The 16,566-nt window shown below is 51.2% G+C and overlaps 1 long non-coding RNA gene across 2 annotated transcripts; it reads left to right on the forward strand.

Moving 5' to 3' along the window:
* Window positions 1-2,104: 2,104 nt before the first annotated feature.
* LOC144228594 (uncharacterized) lies at window positions 2,105-13,825 on the forward strand. Of its 2 annotated transcripts, none has more exons than XR_013334227.1 (2): window positions 2,105-2,198; window positions 13,128-13,825. It is a non-coding gene; the product is annotated as an uncharacterized LOC144228594 (long non-coding RNA). The 2 variants fall into 2 exon arrangements; XR_013334228.1 differs by lacking the exon at window positions 2,105-2,198 and adding an exon at window positions 7,948-8,091.
* The last annotated feature ends 2,741 nt before the right edge of the window (window positions 13,826-16,566 follow it).

Raw genomic sequence — 16,566 nt, forward strand, 5'->3', positions numbered from 1 at the left:
GGCTCCTTCTCCCTCACAGCCTGAGGAAGGTGGCCGCCCTCTCCTGCACCACCTACAGCTGAGAGCCTCCTTGCGGGTCAAACTCCAAATTCCAGCCTCACTGCAGCAGGGATCAGAGGAAGAGAACGATCTCCCCATGCACGGGAGAGGCTGGGCCCAGCCCTGAACCCTTGAACTTGAACTCTGTGCAGGCCCCAGTGAGGAGGAGGGGAATCCCTGAGCTCCGCCCACACAGCCTCCACGTGGGCCCTCACCTGGTAGGGGGGGCCATGGCAGGGAAGGGGAGGGGAGCGGCAGGAGCCCCACACTGTCCTGCTTCACTCACCCACTCCTCCACTGGCCCATGTCCACGCCGGGGACAGGGAAGGAGGGAAGGGGGAGGAGAGATGTGGGTGCTGGGAGGTGGGGAGGCAGGGGACAGCGGAAAAATCCCAGGAGGGCACTTGCAGCCATGGCCCCATCACTGCAGCACAGTAACAGTGACCACTCTTTGTTCAGCCCCTTTCCCCGGGTGCTCTCCCGACCAAGGCAGTGCAAAGACAGGCGTCTGGAGCCCAGGGGGGCTATTGGGAGTGACCAAGCCATGGGTCCCGCGGCACCAGGACAAGCAATGAAGACACAGCAACACTTTACTGGATGCTCAGGGCGTCCAAAAACAGTTTTGGAATAGGTACTGGCATTTACAAAGCAGGAGACTCTAAACAAAACTCTGATTTCCCACTTTCCTAGATCATTCTGAAGACCTGGGGGCGCCTGAGTGGCTCTGCCGGTTAAGCAGCCGACTTGGCTCAAGTCATGCTCTTGCACTTTCAGTTTGTGAGTTTGAGCCCCGAGTCAGACTCTGTGCTGACACTTCAGAGCCTGGAAGCTGCTTGGGATTCTGTGTCTCTCTCCCTCTCTCTGCCCCTGCCCTGCTTGCACTGTCTCTCTCTCAAATATTAACATTAAAAAAAATTGTTTTTTAAATTCTGAAGATCTGGCCACACCAGGCCCACAGTGCCACATGACAGCCACCGGCTGGAGCAGTCATGGCCACCCTGTCACCACAGACCCTCCCTCCAGCCCATCTCCCTCCTTCACCAGACCCTGCCGGGCCCTGGGTGTGCTGCTTCCCCCCACCCCCCCACCCTGCAGCGTANTTTGTTCTAAGTGGTTTCTCTCCACGTCTTTGCTCACTTGGTCTTTCCAACAACCCTCTGAGATGGAGCCTGATTATCTTACTTTGACTGAAGAGGAAACAAAGAGGCCAGTAACTTGCCCAAGGCCACCCAGCTGTGAGGGGCAGATTTAGGATTGGAACCCAGAGCCCTGCGGGGGGAAGGGGTGGGGACAGCTGGTGTTGGAAAAGGGGGACACACAGAAGGCCAGGAAGTGGACAGCCTGGGACTGTGACCCGCTGCCGTGGGCCACAATACCGAGGGCTGTGGGTGCTACCAAAGGAGCATTGCTCCAGGAACCTGGGGCCCGGCCCTGACCACGTGGACGTGCCTGGGGGGCTGCGGGTGCCTTCCGGGGTCAGGCCGCTGACGTCCGAGGTACGGAAAGGAGGCAGGCCGGCCAGGTGGGGCTGCGGCCCACTGAAGAGCATGTGTCCCTGCTAAAGGGGACAGGCATGGCTCAGCTCTAACGTGAGGTACACGGGCCCAATGGGGCCAGACCTTCCGATTATTCTAGAAAACTGAGAAGCCCAGAATTACGTGTAAAGTCTCATGACTGTCCGGGCGCGTGGGTGGCTCGGTCGGATGAGCGTCCCACTCTGGACTTCAGCTCGGGTTATGACCCCGGGGTCGTGGGACGGGGCCCCCCTCGGCCCCTCCGCCGCTCGAACTCCAGCTCGCCCTCTCAAAAAACATAAAAATTGAGTCTCGGAAAATAATTAACTAAGTCTCAGGGCTGTTGATCTGTGAGGGCCGGCTGCGGCCCGCCGGCCACCGCCTTGTCCCCTGCGAGGAACGGGCTAGAGAACGGCACGACCACGTGGGAGACCTTTCCGGAAGTTTCTTACGAAGTGAACAGACGCCTCCCTGTTCCGCCGCCCAGCAGCCGCACTCCCGGGTATTTCTGTAGAGAGGCAAACGGACGGGCCGGGCCGGACGCCGCGGGCGNAGCCGCAGGGCCGCTGGCAGGATCCGAAGGCCGAGAACTTTCTCAAGTGTGAGGAACGCCTCCAGGTTTATATAAGGAAAAGTGGGACAAAGGTCGGTGGCTCCAGGCAGGTGGGCCGTAAAGGTCAGGTCGTCATTGGCTTGGTGGCCGGCCGAGAGGGTCTTGGTCCTTCTTGCCTGAGGGGGTAGTGTGGGTTCCCACTGTGGGATGCTTTCCCCTCCTGCTTGTTGTCTGAGATAAGAGATAAGCTGGAGATAACTTAATGAAGGAGAGCGTTTGAGGTCAAAATGGAGGTGGTTGGGGCGCCTGGGTGGCTCCTTCAGTTGAGCCCCGACTCGGTTTCAGCTCAGGTGCTTCGTGGGTTTCCGACCCCCTTTCAGGCTTTGTGCTGACAGTGCAGCGCTTGCTTGGGATTCTCCCTCTCTCTCTTTCAAAAATAATACAGTTAGAGGGGGAAAAAAAACCAAAAAATGGAGGTGGTTGAAGTCCGTTTCCAATTCTGTTTCTATGAAGTTCAAGAGCAGGAAAGATGAATGTCCGGTGATAGAATTCAGAAGGTGGGAGTAAGACAGGAAATGACTGGAAGGGGGCACTTCCTGAAGCAAACGGACGTTTCCGTTTTCACTTGGGCAGGAATTATATGGGTGTACACAATTGTTCAAGCCCCTTGGGCTGAAGGATCAAAATCTGAGCATTTGAGGACTATAGGCAATGGTACTGCAGTAGCGCTGTGGTGACACAGGTAGCTGTCCTTGTGGTGAGCACAGCATACGGTACAAGCTGCTTGAATCGCTATTGTTGTTCACCTGAAGCTAAGGTAACATTGCGTGTCCACCGTACTCAAATAGAACAATTTCCTCAGTGACATATAGAAGAAAGAGAAGAACCAAATAAGAAATAGCTCAGGAGCGCCTGGGTGGCTCAGTCGATTAAGCATCTGACTCTTAAATTCATCTCAGGTCCTAATCCCACGGTTCAAGCCTGGAACCTCACATCAGGCTCTGCGATGACAAGGAGGAGCGTGCTTGGGAGCCTCTCTCTCCTCTCTCTGCCCCTCCCCCATCCATGTGTGCGTGCTCAATCTCTCTCAAAAACAAATAATTTTTAATTTAAAAATAAAAAAATAGCACAGTTTTATACATGGTTAAATAACAAAGAGATATATAAGCACTGTAATAAATATGACATTTACATTGGGGGAAATTTTTGTGCATTTGATTGGATGCAAATGACACAATGAATGGGAAAGAAAGGATTCAGGAGGCAGAAAGGGAGAGGCTAAGGGTTAGAAGGTCTCCCTCCGGTTGGGGAAAAACACAAGTTTTAAAACATTGCTTCTGGGAAGGTCTGACCTGGAGCAAACTCCCTCAGGCATAAAGTTTCTCTTAAAAATTGTAACAGACACCACGTACTCCCCCTCAGCTGTCCCTTAGGAAACTGACGAAAGACCTGGCTAACGTAAGCAGACCATAAAATGTTAGGACCCAAGGAACAGTAAGGCAATAGACCACCCCTCATCCCACGGAAACGGGCACAGGCATTCACTTCCCAAGGGCCCCCCCCTGTAAAGAGAGCTTTCATACTACTCTTACTTTCTGATTTTTTTTTTTATGATTATTCCTAAGACAGCGTGTGAGCAGGGGAGGGGCAGAGAGAGGGAGAGACACAGAATCCGAAGCAGGCTCCAGGCTCCGAGCTGTCAGCACAGAGCCGGACACGGGGCTCAAACACAGAAACTGGGAGAGCATGACCTGAGCTGAAGTTGGGTGGGATGCTCAACCACCTGAGCCACCCAGGTGCCCCGACCCTTGGAGCTTTTTAAGCTGGTGAGAGAGATCAAGGTGGCTTCTTGTCATGTTAATGAGGTGATTTTGGGACCCACCCAGGAGGGTGGGGGCTGGTTGCCCAGAAAGCCAACCATGTGATTGGGGGTTAGACCTTTGGTCCCACCCACTGATCTCTGGGGGATTGGAAGTTGAATAAATCACCAATGGCAATGAATTAATCAGTCATATCTGTGTAATGAAGCCTCTAAAAAACCGAAAAGGACAGGGTTTGGAGAGGTTTGGGGTTGATGAGCAGGTGGGGGTTGTGGAAGAGAGAGAGAGGCTAAGCGTTATATCCCTTCATAGTATACCTGTGATCTAGCAAGTAAAACTTTTCTGAGTTCTTTCAGACACTCTAGCGAAGTAACCCAACTGCCCGAGGGCATCCTCAGAAAGTCCCATCTGTACCAGGTGGGTCAGAAGCTCCGGTGAAGTGGGGGAGGGGCCGTCTCATGGGACTGAGCCCTTCACCTGTGAGTTGGGACACTGTCTCCAGGGAAAGAGTGTCCGAATTGTGTCGAAGTGGGGGACACCCGCTGGTGTCGCAGAACTGTGTGGTGGTGTGGGGGGAAACCCATACATCGGACTTGGGGTCAGAACCTCATGTACTTTTTTTTCCTCCTCTCTCTCTGTCTCTCTGTCTCTGTCTCTCTCTCTCGGTTTTGTTTGTTGTCCAGGCCCCGGTTCTCACAGACCTGGGTGGATTTCCATCTGCCTTTGCTGCTGGACAGTGGCGGGGTAGAGCCCAGAGATGAGGGGGCAGGCCGACCCCAGTCTTCATTCTGGCTTCTCTGCTCCTGGCTGTGTGTTCTGGTGGAAAGTGCTCTAGTCCACCTCCTCTCCTCTTCAAAAGGGGGATGTCATAATAGTGCCGAGCTATTTTGTCGGGAAGATGAGGTAGTACCTGCAATGGTCCTTATATAAATACTAAGATGCCATGTTTCTTTTTTTCCTCTGGTTATTTCACAAATGCCCAGTGGAGTTTTCCAGAGGCTGCATGACATGAGATGTCACAACAGACTCAATACAGGAGCAAATGTGAGAATCCAGCTGTCTTCTATTAACCCAGATAGTCAAGAGCTTTGCCAATATGTGGAACAATGCCACCCTTCTCACTAAATCTTTCAGGAAAATATGGTCGCTTTTCATAAGAATCCTATTTAACATGCAGTGGGTTTGCTATTGTCACCTCTTTGTTGTTGCTATTGTTGCTTTTAAGTAATTAATACATGTCCTCAATTGCTTCCTCATTTAAAAATTTTAAAATGTTTTTATTTTTGAGAGGGAGAGAGAGAGACGGAGCACGAGCAGAGGAGGGACAGAGAGAGGGAGACACAGAATCTGAAGCAGGCTCCAGGCTCTGAGCTGTCAGCACAGAGCCCGCCGCGGGCCTCGAACCATAAACCGCGAGATCATGACCTGAGCCAGCGTCTGAACCTTAACCGAGCCACCCAGGCGCCCCTAAATTGCTTTCTTATTTAAATGTTTAATTCCGTACATTGCTGTTGATAGAACGCATATAAATGAGGGCTCTTGGGGGTTCTTGTAAAAAGTCCTAGACCCAAAAGTCCCTGAGAATTGTTGATAGGAGTCTGTGCATTTAGGGAAATTCTCCTGCACATTTTGTTTAAACCCAAAGCCGTTGAGCTCTGTGTTCGCAAGCCCTCCCCGGGAAGCCCACTTGCGGCATGAGGGGCTGCGCAGCCAAGGTGTTTGCGACTCCAGAGGCCTGCCGGGGAGCGTGGGGCAGATGGTTAATGAATCAACAAGGCCGCTATTTAATCACTAAATGTTAACAGCAGGTCATTCATGACAGAGAGGTTGAAGTTTGGAGTGTCATTTCTACACACTTGCAGATTATCAGAGTGGAACAGGGCCCTGTGGAAGCCAGCTTGGCCAAGACTGCCTCCGGGTGGGCGTGGTTACATAGGAGAGCCGGTTTCGCCCTCCATCGCTGCCAAGGTGTGAGCCCAGGTGTGGGGCGAGCTGTAGGGCCGTGGGCCCCGGGGGGCCTGGGCTCTGCCTTCCCGGTTTGAGTAAATCCTGGCTCTACTGACTGTGGCTTCCATCAAGTTGCTTCACCTCTCCGTGCCTCAGTCTCCCCTTTGTCAAGCAGTAAGGATTGTTGTAAGGATTAAATAAAAAGAATTATCTGTGGGGCACCTGGGTGGCTCAGTTGGTTAAACGTTCAACTCTTGATTTTGGCTCAAATCACGATCTCACAGTTTGTGAGTTCAAGCCCCGCGTTGGGGCCTGCCTGGGATTCTCTCTCCCTCCCTCTCTCTGCCTCTACCTTGCTTGCTCTCTCTCACACACTCAATAAATAAATAAACTGAGAAAAAAAAGAATTGTCTGAGGTGAGGGACTGGCCAACAAAATCTGCCTTTCTTCCCAGACGCTACTGGCCAGCCCCACGTGTGATTTCCAAGGAGGGAGGATGTGACCTATGTGGTTGCTGCCTCTCTTGTTGCTGAAGAGGGAGCTCCAGGGTGGGCTCCTGGCTGGCTCAGGTGGAGGAGCATGTGATTTGATCTTAGGGTAATGAGTTCGAGCCTCATGTTGGGTGTAGAGATTACTTAAGAACAACAACAAAAAAATCTTTATTTAAAAATAATTTTTTAAAATTCGTTTTTGAGAGAGGGAGAGACAGAATATGGGGGTGGGGGGGAGGTGGGGGCAAAGAGAGGGAGACACAGAATCTGAAGCAGGCTCCAGGATCTGAGCTGTCAGCACAGAGCCCGACATGGGGCTCGAAGCCACCAACCATGAGATCATGACCTGAGCTAAAGTCGGACACTCAAGGCGCCCCTTGAGGATTTTAATATAAACATAATTTTTCTGTATCCTTGTCTAAGCCATTGAGAAAAGCACCAAACAGGACAAGATGGTGAACATTCTGTAGAGACTGCTCTCTGTGCTAGAAAATCTCAAAAATAATTATATTGAGGGGAAGAAACCAGACCAAAAAAAGAGTAGATACCATATGATTCTGTTTGTGCAAAACCCTAGAAGATGTGAATGAATCTGTTATGACAACAGATGGCGGAGTCAGGACAGAGGAGTATGACAAAGGGGTACAAACACACTTTTGGGCTTGACGGGTGTGTTGCCAGCTTGATGGTCGTAATGGTTTCTATCACACAGGTGTCGAATCTCTTGATTGTGCATCTAAATCTGCACAGTTCATTACTGGCCATTCATTCTTCCCACAGATTTGTTTTAAAAAGTATTGTTTTTCTACAAATGTATTCTTACAGAGAAACATAAACCAGCACAGCATGAAAGAGAAGTGTCCAGGATTAAGGCCTAGCTCGGAGACTCAGGCCTGGGGTACCTGCCCGGCTTCTAGGGGCTTCCATGGGGAAGCACACACAGGCTACTGGCATGCTGTGAAGGTGGAGAATATTTGGATGCCCTGGTGCCTCTTTTCAGTGCATTTCTACATTTATTTTATCTATTTATTTTATGAAAATAAAATAGAGCACACATGAGGGAGCAGAGGGAGGGGCAGGGGGAGAGAGAGAGTGAGAATCTCAAGCAGGCTCTATGCTCAGGGTGGAGCCCAATGTGGAGCTTGATCCCACAACCCTGGGATCATGGCCTGCGCCGAAATCAAGAGTCAGACGCTCAGGTGAGCCACCCGGCACCCCTGCATTTCTGCATTTAAACGGCATCTGTGTCAGCGCTGTTTCTTCTATTCAGCGTTAAAACGTCCAGAGTGCATTCATTCACGGATTCAGTCACGTATTCGGGGCAGCTCTATGCCAGGCCATGTTCCAAGCTCTGGAGATCAAGCAGAAAGCGGGGCAGACCTGTCCCCACGGGCCCCCTCAGCAGCATGATTCTCTCTGGGTTCCTCAGTCTCACCTTCTCCAGGGGTTCCTCCTCCTTCCTGCTGAAAACCACACTCCAGCGAGTCCCCAGTGATCAAATACAAAGGCGCACAAAAGCGTTTCTGGCCCTTTGTCTCCCTCTAGCGGCCTCTCACTCTCTGTCTTTCCCTCCATAGACCACTTTATCCTGGGAGACCAGCCCCTTGTATGTCCGGCTGCCGGGAGATGGCTCCCTGCCGAGTCCCTCGCTAGGAATTGTCCGCCACCAAAGGGAGCAGCCCCTCCTGCATCCAGCGAGGGTCTCCCCCGCTGCATGGTCCCTGGAGGTGAGCGAAGTCTCTGTGGTGACCTTGTCACAGTTCACATCTTCCCGCTGCCCACTCCTGCCTGCCTTCCTCTCTCACACGCGTTCCTAGGGCACTTTCCAACAAACCACCTCCACTCTGAGCTCCCTGGTGTGACTCTCAGAGGACACAGCCCACAATGCCACCCCCCCACCTCCATCGTCCATTAGCCCCTTCCCCCACTAGGATATGGCTTCTGCAGCTACCCCACCCAAGGACTCAGGAATCCAGCTGAGGCNGAAATTTCCCCTCCCCAGGTTCTGAGACTCCATTTGCTCCTGCCTCCCCTCCATCCCATGTGCCTCTGAATTTTTGATTCTTCCTACTCAGGCACCCAGGCTTCCTTCTGCATCTCAGATGGTGGTATTACCTGAACCCTCACTCTACATCCATTTCCATTACCATAGCATCAGCCCTCACCTCTGACTGTATAACCCCCAACTGATATTTCAACTTGTGACTTCTTTCTTAAACATAACATATATACAGCTCTCTATCTATCCATCCACCCACCAACCCTTCCGTCCAACCGTCCACCCATCCATCTATCCATCCATCCATCCACCTACCCACCCATTCATCCATCCACCTGCCCTTCCTTCGTCCCTCCCTCCCTCCCTTCCTTCCAGCAAATATTTTCTGGGTACCTACTATGTGCCCAGCCCTGGGCTAGGAGCTAAGGACACAGCAATGCAGAAATACCATGTCTACGCTACTTATACCCTGCTGCCAACTAGACAGCTCTCCTGGGCTGTTCCCAGGCTCCTTGATTCATCAAGACCCAAACCAAACTCTCTGCTACCCCCCTGCACCATGAAACCCACTTTTACTCTCTAGGACCCCTGCCGAGATATAGCAATTAGCAAAATCAGAAATGTGGGGACATCCTAGACTCCTCTCCTTCACTCTTCACAGAGCCAAGTCCATACCGGTTCTCGCTCCTGCATTCATCTACACCCCCAACTCCACACCACAGTCCTGGTGCAGGACATTATAATTTCTTGCCTTAATTCCATTGCAGCTCTCCAGTGAGGAGATGGTTAATCTCCACTGTTCGACCACGTTGCGCCCCCCGGATCTGTTTTCTGCCCTTCCCGCTGGGCTCTGTGCCCCAGGAGGCTGATTCTCAGGGGCTCTATCACCTGGCTTCCTTTGCTGTCTGGCATCAGTTGCATTTGGCCACTGGGAGGCGCCGCAGGAGATCAGAGGGTGCAGGAGGGAAGGCGGGGTATTGGAGGTAATCCCGTTTCCCCGTGCCCCTCAGCGGCCCTGCCCTCTCGCTGCCCCCCTGGGGCTCTGGCAGTGGTCTCCTTCACCCCGGGCCTGTAACGTCACTCGTCACTCATCACTCCCTAATCCTCAGCCGAGGGGCAGCTGCGCCCACAGTAGCTAGATCCAGCTGCTCCGCCTGGTTGTGCTCCGAGCGCGGCACAGATCTCCGGAGACAGTCTCTGTCTGGAATTACCTTAGATTCTTCTGAGTGTGATCTCCCTTTCATGCCAGAATCTTGACTCACAAGGCCTCCCACGGGCAGTAGGGGAAATTCCACGCGATATACTCTCGAGCTTGTTCATCCACATGTTTGCCTTCCCTCCGCTGCTGTTGGAGCCCTGGATGTGCAAGAGCACCTTCCTTCCTTCCTTCCTTCCTTCCTTCCTTCCTTCCTTCCTCCCTCCCTCCCTCCCTCCCTCCCTCCCTCCTTCCCTCCCTTCCTTCCTTCCTTCGTAGATTTTCCAGGAGAGAGGCTTCCCTGGGTCTAGCTCACTGCTCTTTCAAACAATGATTTATTTCTTATTTTTTAAACATTTATATATTTTTGAGACAGCGAGAGAGAGGAGGGGGGAAGAAAAAGAGGGAGAGAGAGGGAGAGAGAGAATCCTAATCAGGGTCTGTGCTATTAGCGCAGAGCCTGACGCAGGGCTCGAACTCACAAACTATGAGATCGTGACCCAAAATCAAGAATCCGATGCTTAACTGAATGAGCCACCCAGGCACCCGTCAAACAGTAATTTAAAAAAAAAAATCTTTTTTCCTCTAGGGCGCCTGGCTGGCCCAGTCAGTAGAATATGTGACTCTTGATCATGGGGTCATGAGTTCTAGCCCCATGTTGGGGGTAGAGTTTACCTTAAAAAAAATTTTTTTTTGGTAACGTTTATCTATTTTTGAGACACAGAGCGTGAGCTGGGGAGGGGCAGAGAGAGAGGGAGACAGAATCCAAAGTGGGCTACACACCGACTTCAGAGAGCCCCATGCGGGGTTTGAACTCAGTTCGTGAGACTGAGACCTGAGCCAAAGTCAGATGCTTAGCTGAGTCACCCAGGTGCCCCCAAGAATTTGCTTTAGAAAAAAAATCTTTTTTGGGGGAGCCTGGGTGGCTCAGCCGGTTAAGCATCCAACTTTGGCTTAAGTCATGATCTTGTGGTTTGTGAGTTTGAGCCCCCGTCGGGCTCATTGCTGACAGCTCAGAGCCTGGGGCCTGCTTCAGATTCTGTGTCTCCCCGTCTCTCCGCTCCTCCCCTGCTCAGTCTTGCTCTGTTTCTCAAAAATTAATAAACATTAAAAAACATTTTTAATAAATAAATAAATAAAAATTTTAAAATCTTTTTTTCCCCGGGACATCTGGGTGGTACAGTCAATTGAGCATCCAACCTTGACCCAGGTAGTGATCTCACAGTCCATGAGTTTGAGCCCCGTGTTGGGCTCTGTGCTGACAGCTCAGAGCCTGGAGCCTGCTTCAGACTCTGTCTCTCTCTGCCCCTCCCCTGCTCAAGTTCTCTCTCTCTTTCTCTCTCAAAAAGAAAAAAAAAAAAACATTAGAAAGATTTTTTTTAACTTTTTTCTCCTTCAGGCAATGGGAAGTTGTATCATTAAATACTCCTTTGGGTGCAAGCGACAAAAACCCAACTCAAAGTAGTTTAAGCAACAGCACTGACTCGCGCAGCAGGACTGTCCAAAGCTTCCGCTCTGGCGGGTCCAGTGTCTCAGGTCTTGGCAGCAGGACCTGACATCTGTGGCTGCGCTTTCTCGGCTTATTGGCTTATCATTGCCCTCAAGCAGTCTCTCTTCATCGAGGTCTTGAGAAGCCCCAGCTCATATCCACTCAGGTTCAAGTCCGGCAGGAAACAAAGATTCCTCAACAGATTTGACGACAGTCCATATAGTCCTTGGCCTAACTTTTTTTTGTCTACACTGGTCACATCGAACCAATCACCTGGGCCACGGTGGCAAACTCTCTGTCCCCGCAATCTTTGGAGGTGGGGGAGGGCGGGTATGCTGGACGGACGCCACCAATGCATAACTGTTGCTTTTTGCTCACTGGCTCATTAGGGTTAAGTGAAAAATGTTTTGGCTGGGGCCTGGCTTGTAGTGAGTTCTCCCACAAATGTACGGCCACATCTTCCCCTCCCAGAAATCAGCCCAGAAACTCTTATCCTGAGAGGGTGGATGTGTCTGAGGGTAGAGACAGGCTTTATCTTTTTAGTGCAGCTCCTTTCCTAGCACAGGATCCCCATACACACCCTGTGAAACATTCTGGACTCTTTTTTTTTTAATTTTTTAATGTTCATTTATTTTTGAGAAAGAGAAAGACAGAATGTGAGCAGGGGAAGGACAGAGAGAGAGGGAGACACAGAATCCAAAGCAGGATCCAGGCTCTGAGCTGTCAGCACAGAAGCCCGATGAAGGGCTCAAATCCAAAAACCCTGAGATCATGACCTGAGCCCAAGTCGGATGCTCAACTGACTGAGCCACCCAGGCACCCCTGCATTTATTTCTATTTATTTGTTTATTTATTTATATAGTTTTTAATGTTTATGTTTGAGAGACAGAGACAGTGTGAGCAGGGGAGGGGCAGAGAGAGAGGGAGACACAGAATCCAAAGCAGGCTCCAGGCTCCAAGCTGTCAGCACAGAGCCGGATATGGGGCTCGAACCCACGAACCACAAGACCATGACCGGAGCCAAAGTCAGATGCTTAACCACTTAACCTGAGCTACCCAGCTGCCTCCCTGCATTTGTTTTTAAAGAGGGAATTTTTTTTTTGAAGCACAACTTGCTTTTTTTTAAGCTTTTATTTATTTAACTTTAGTAATCTTCACACCCAACATGGGGCGTGAACTCAGAACCCTAAGACCTGAGCAGAAGTCGGACGCTTAACCAGCTGAGCCACCCAAGCGCCCCAGTTTACAGGCTTCCATTCTAAGCAAGGCTGCAGTGGATATTGGGGTCAATGTGATCTCCTGCGTAGAACCTTTCTGGGTCAGATCCTCGACGTGGGACTGCTGGTCCATGGAAGACAGATCGTGGCAAATGTTTTTGACAGTGGTTTCTTGGCTGTTTTCGATTTTGTTTTTTCAAAGATTTAGGTAGGATTGTGTGGGAAAGCCTGCGAATCTCCTAGTGAACGTTCTCCAGGCTCCTTCCAGCTAAAGGGAGTCACTGTGCGCCCTCTGGTGGCTGCTTTCTCCACTTACAGGCAACAAGGTCCAGAACTATAAGACCCCAAGCCCACCAGGGCCTAGAAGAGCCACAACAAAGGAGGGTTACACCGTCGCCGGGGCTGGCTGGGCAGTTTCAAGGCCACTCCCCACCAGATGCACTACACCATTTAGGTCACACAAGTAAAGGGTTCCTTGCAAGAGTAATTTTAACACGGTAACGCAAGAGTGACCAAAGGGAGCCTTTTTATCGTAGAAAAAAATTGTCTATGTGGAGGCATAATTGATGCATAGCAAACCATGCATTAAAAATGTCCAGTGGGTGCTCCTGGGTAGCTCAGCCTGTATTTTACAGATGCTCCTGTGGGGACTGGGGCCATGCTCCAGCGTCGAGCACGTCCCCGTTTCTGCAGTGAGGCCGCAGAATTTCTCAGAATTTCTCACGCTATAAACAAGACCTGTAAATAGCCTCAGATCAAGTTTGCACCGAGCAGGGTTGCTACAAACTTACCAAAAGGAATTTGGTTTCCCAGGGCCTCCTGGATTGCAGAATGAGAGACTCATTGTGTCTCTTATTTTACAGCGGAAGAGGCAGAGATATTAAGTATCGTGTGCAAGGCCACCCAAGGAAGCACTCACTCCCTGCATCCTCACTTGTCTGCCTGCCGTGAACCACATAGTCTTCCGGGGACTGGGGAGCCGGAAGTGAGCAAGACAGATGGCCGCTTTCTCTGTGGAAGCCAGTGTTCACACACAAAAACTGTGAGTGTTCCTAGCAGCATGATTCACAGCAGCCAAAAAATGGAAACGATCCAACTGTCCATCAACTGATGCAGGATACACAAAATGTGGTCCATCCGTACAATGGAATATTGTTCGGCCATAAAAGGAATGGAGTACTGATGCGCGGATGAAACTTGGAAACCCCACGCTCAGGGAACTTTATGCTAAGCCAGACACGGCATGCACACCGTATGACATAGAGGGTTTTATAAGAAGTGTCCAGAATAGACAGATCCATATAAAGTAGATCTGTAGTTGCCTGGGGCTGGGTGGTTGGCGAGAAAACGGATGATGATTGCTATTGGGACAGAAGGATGGAAATGTCCTAAACTCGAGTATGGCCACGAGGGCACCGCTATGTGAATATACGAACAAGCGCTGGTGTGTCCGCTCTCAGTGGGTGACTTGTATGGTGTGAAGTGTGTCTCAATAATGCTGTTTTAAGGAGAAATAGATGCTCCTGGAGTTGAGGACAGATCAATAAAGAGAAAAATACGATCAATTTTTTTCCCCAGAAGTTGCAGCCTGCTGGAGACATACACTTGAAACACGTGCAGTTTTGCTGAGCACTGGTTCCCTACATACTCCGTGTGCAGTCCAGTAGCACACCGGGTTCCGGCCCAGCGCCCGCACGCTCAGCTGGCTTTCTGCTAGGAGATCGTCTCACTCTGGGATTCGTTAGTCAGGGTGTTACAGAGAAAGAGAAATAAGAGGGTTGTGTGTGTGTGTATATATAGAGGTATGTCTATATATACGTAGAGAGAGAGAGAGAGAGAGCTTTTTTTAAAAAGTTTATTTTTTAATGTTTTTTACTTAGTTTTGAGAGAGAGAGAGAGAGAGAGAGAGGCAGCGTGAGCAGGGGAGGGTCAGAGAGAGAGGGAGACACAGAATCTGAAACAGGATCCAGGCTCTGAGCTGGCAGTCAGCACAGAGCCTGATGCGGGGCTCGAACCCACGAACTGTAAGATCATGACCTGAGCCGAAGTCAGACGCTTAGCCGACTGAGCCACCCAGACGCCGCAATTTTTTTTAAGCTTTTAAATAATGTTTTACTTATTTATGTTGGGTGGGGGGAGAGAATGAGCAGGAGCAGGGGAGGTGCAGGGAGAGAGAGAGAGAATCCCTAGCAGGCTCTGTGCTGTCAGCACAGAGCCGGATGCAGGGCTCGAACTCCCAAACCGTGAGATCACGATCTGAGCCAAAATCAAGAGTTGGATGCTTGGGGCACCTGGGTGGCTCAGTCAGTTAAGCATCTGACCTCTGCTCAGAGCAGGATCTCATGGGTTCGAGCCCCCTGTTGGGCTCTTTGCTGACCGCTCTAAGCCTGGAGCCTGCTTCCGATTCTGTGTCTCCCTCTCTCTCTACCCCTCCCGTGCTCATGCTGTCTCTCTCTCTGTCCCTCTCAAAAATAAATGTTAAAAAGGTGGTTTTATTTATTTTTAAAATGTTTAAATGTTTATTTTAGAGAGAGACAGCATGAGCAGGGGAGGATCAGAGAGAGAGGGAGACACAGAATCCGAAGACAGGCTCCAGGCTCTGAGCTGTCAGCACAGAGCCTGATGTAGGCCTCAAACCCACGAACCATGAGATTATGACCTGAGCCAAAGCTGGACGCTTAACCGACTGAGCCACCCAGGTGCCCCAAAATGTAAAAAGTTGGTTTTAAAGATGACGTCAATGGAAACCCAGGGTGGTTCAGTGATGTGGTAATGCTGTAACGGGGTCTGAGTTGAAGTCAGCCTACAGACTGCTCAGGTCCCAGGGCATTTAGAGCTTGGTTTGTTTGTTTTCTGTCTTTTTCTGTGAGTTGGCGAGACTGCAGTACAGCCTCCCTCACTATCTAAAGCGGAGTCCTCATCCTGAGGGTCTGGGTGCTCCCTTACCTAGTAGGCCGCCAGCCAGCCAGGACAGGGGCATCTCCAAGGAGTAGATGGGGCTCCTGGACTCAGAGTCAGTCCCTTGCCCCTTTGCTGGAGCTCATCTCTGCCACCCAAGCCAACCTGAGCTGAGGCTCCAGCCTGCTTCTCAAAGTGGGGCTCCTGGGGGCCTCGCGGTGGCTTATCTTGCCCAAGCATCAGAGCTTTACAAACACTAGATGGAAACACAGACGATGCAGAATGAAACATTCACATGAGGTTTTCACCCTAAAATGCAGAGCTTAAACCTGTGCACCCCAAGCCCAAGGAGACGCACATCTCCGTCTTCTGCTTAACTTTGGGGGTGTGTTGGTGGGGAGTTTCGGGGCCGCTGTGCTGTGACTTCATTCCCTGTTCCAGGGCCGCGCTGGGGTGCCCTGAAGGTCAAGTGAGAAAATATGTTCAAAGCACTGGGTGTGTGGAGGACCCTTAAGATTCCATCACTCTTCTTCCCCCCTCCCCGTGACCTTGCAAATGTCTGCTAGGAGGGAGGCCTGCCGGGCCAGAGGCGGGGTCTCCAGAAGGGGCTCCTAAGGCTCACTAGGGTCATGATTCTGGCTCCTGTCCTGTGACCCCGCCACCTGCACCTGAAATCAAGGGCTCCGCAGAAGAGCAAAGCTTTGGAGAAGAGGGAGGACTGTGGAAGGAGGGAGGACGGCGCAGAGCCAGTGCCTTGGGAAATGGTGTCTTAGCCCAACAGTGAGCCAACTTTTTTTTTTTTAATGTTTTATTTATTTCTAGGAGAGAGAGAGAGAGAGAGAGACAGCGTGAGGAGGGGAGGGTCAGAGAGAGAGGGAGTCACAGACCCTGAAACAGGCTCCAGGCTCCGAGCTGGCAGTCAGCACAGAGCCCGACGCGGGGCTCGAACCCACGAACCGCGAGATCATGACCTAAGCGAAAGTCGGACGCTTAACCGACTAAGCCACCCAGGCGCCCCCCAGCGGTGAGCCAGCTTGCTCAGTGTGACCTCCATTTGTCCTTGATCTACACATCTGCTCCCTTCACCCCAGTACCGGTCTTCAGGCTCTTACCTGTACGCCCTTTAACCTGAATTTGACCCCACCTGTCAAGAACTTTACCTCGACCTTCCCTGGTGCATCCAGTTCAACAGAGCGGCACCACTGCAATTTTTGGTCCTCGAATGTCAACAGAGAACAGCTGTCACACCTTTCGGTATTTACTCGGCACCTACCACGTGTTTGAGCACGTGGCTTCCACAGGTGAGCCAGAGCTCATTCACCAGCCGGAGTGGCCCGGCCCAGAGCCCCGAGATAACGGTCAGAGAGGGGATGACGACTGTGTAGCAAGTGGCCATGGTCAGGG

This window comes from Crocuta crocuta, unplaced genomic scaffold, assembly GCF_008692635.1.
Source record: "Crocuta crocuta isolate KB4526 unplaced genomic scaffold, BGI_CrCroc_1.0 scaffold73, whole genome shotgun sequence".
NCBI lineage: Eukaryota > Metazoa > Chordata > Mammalia > Carnivora > Hyaenidae > Crocuta > Crocuta crocuta.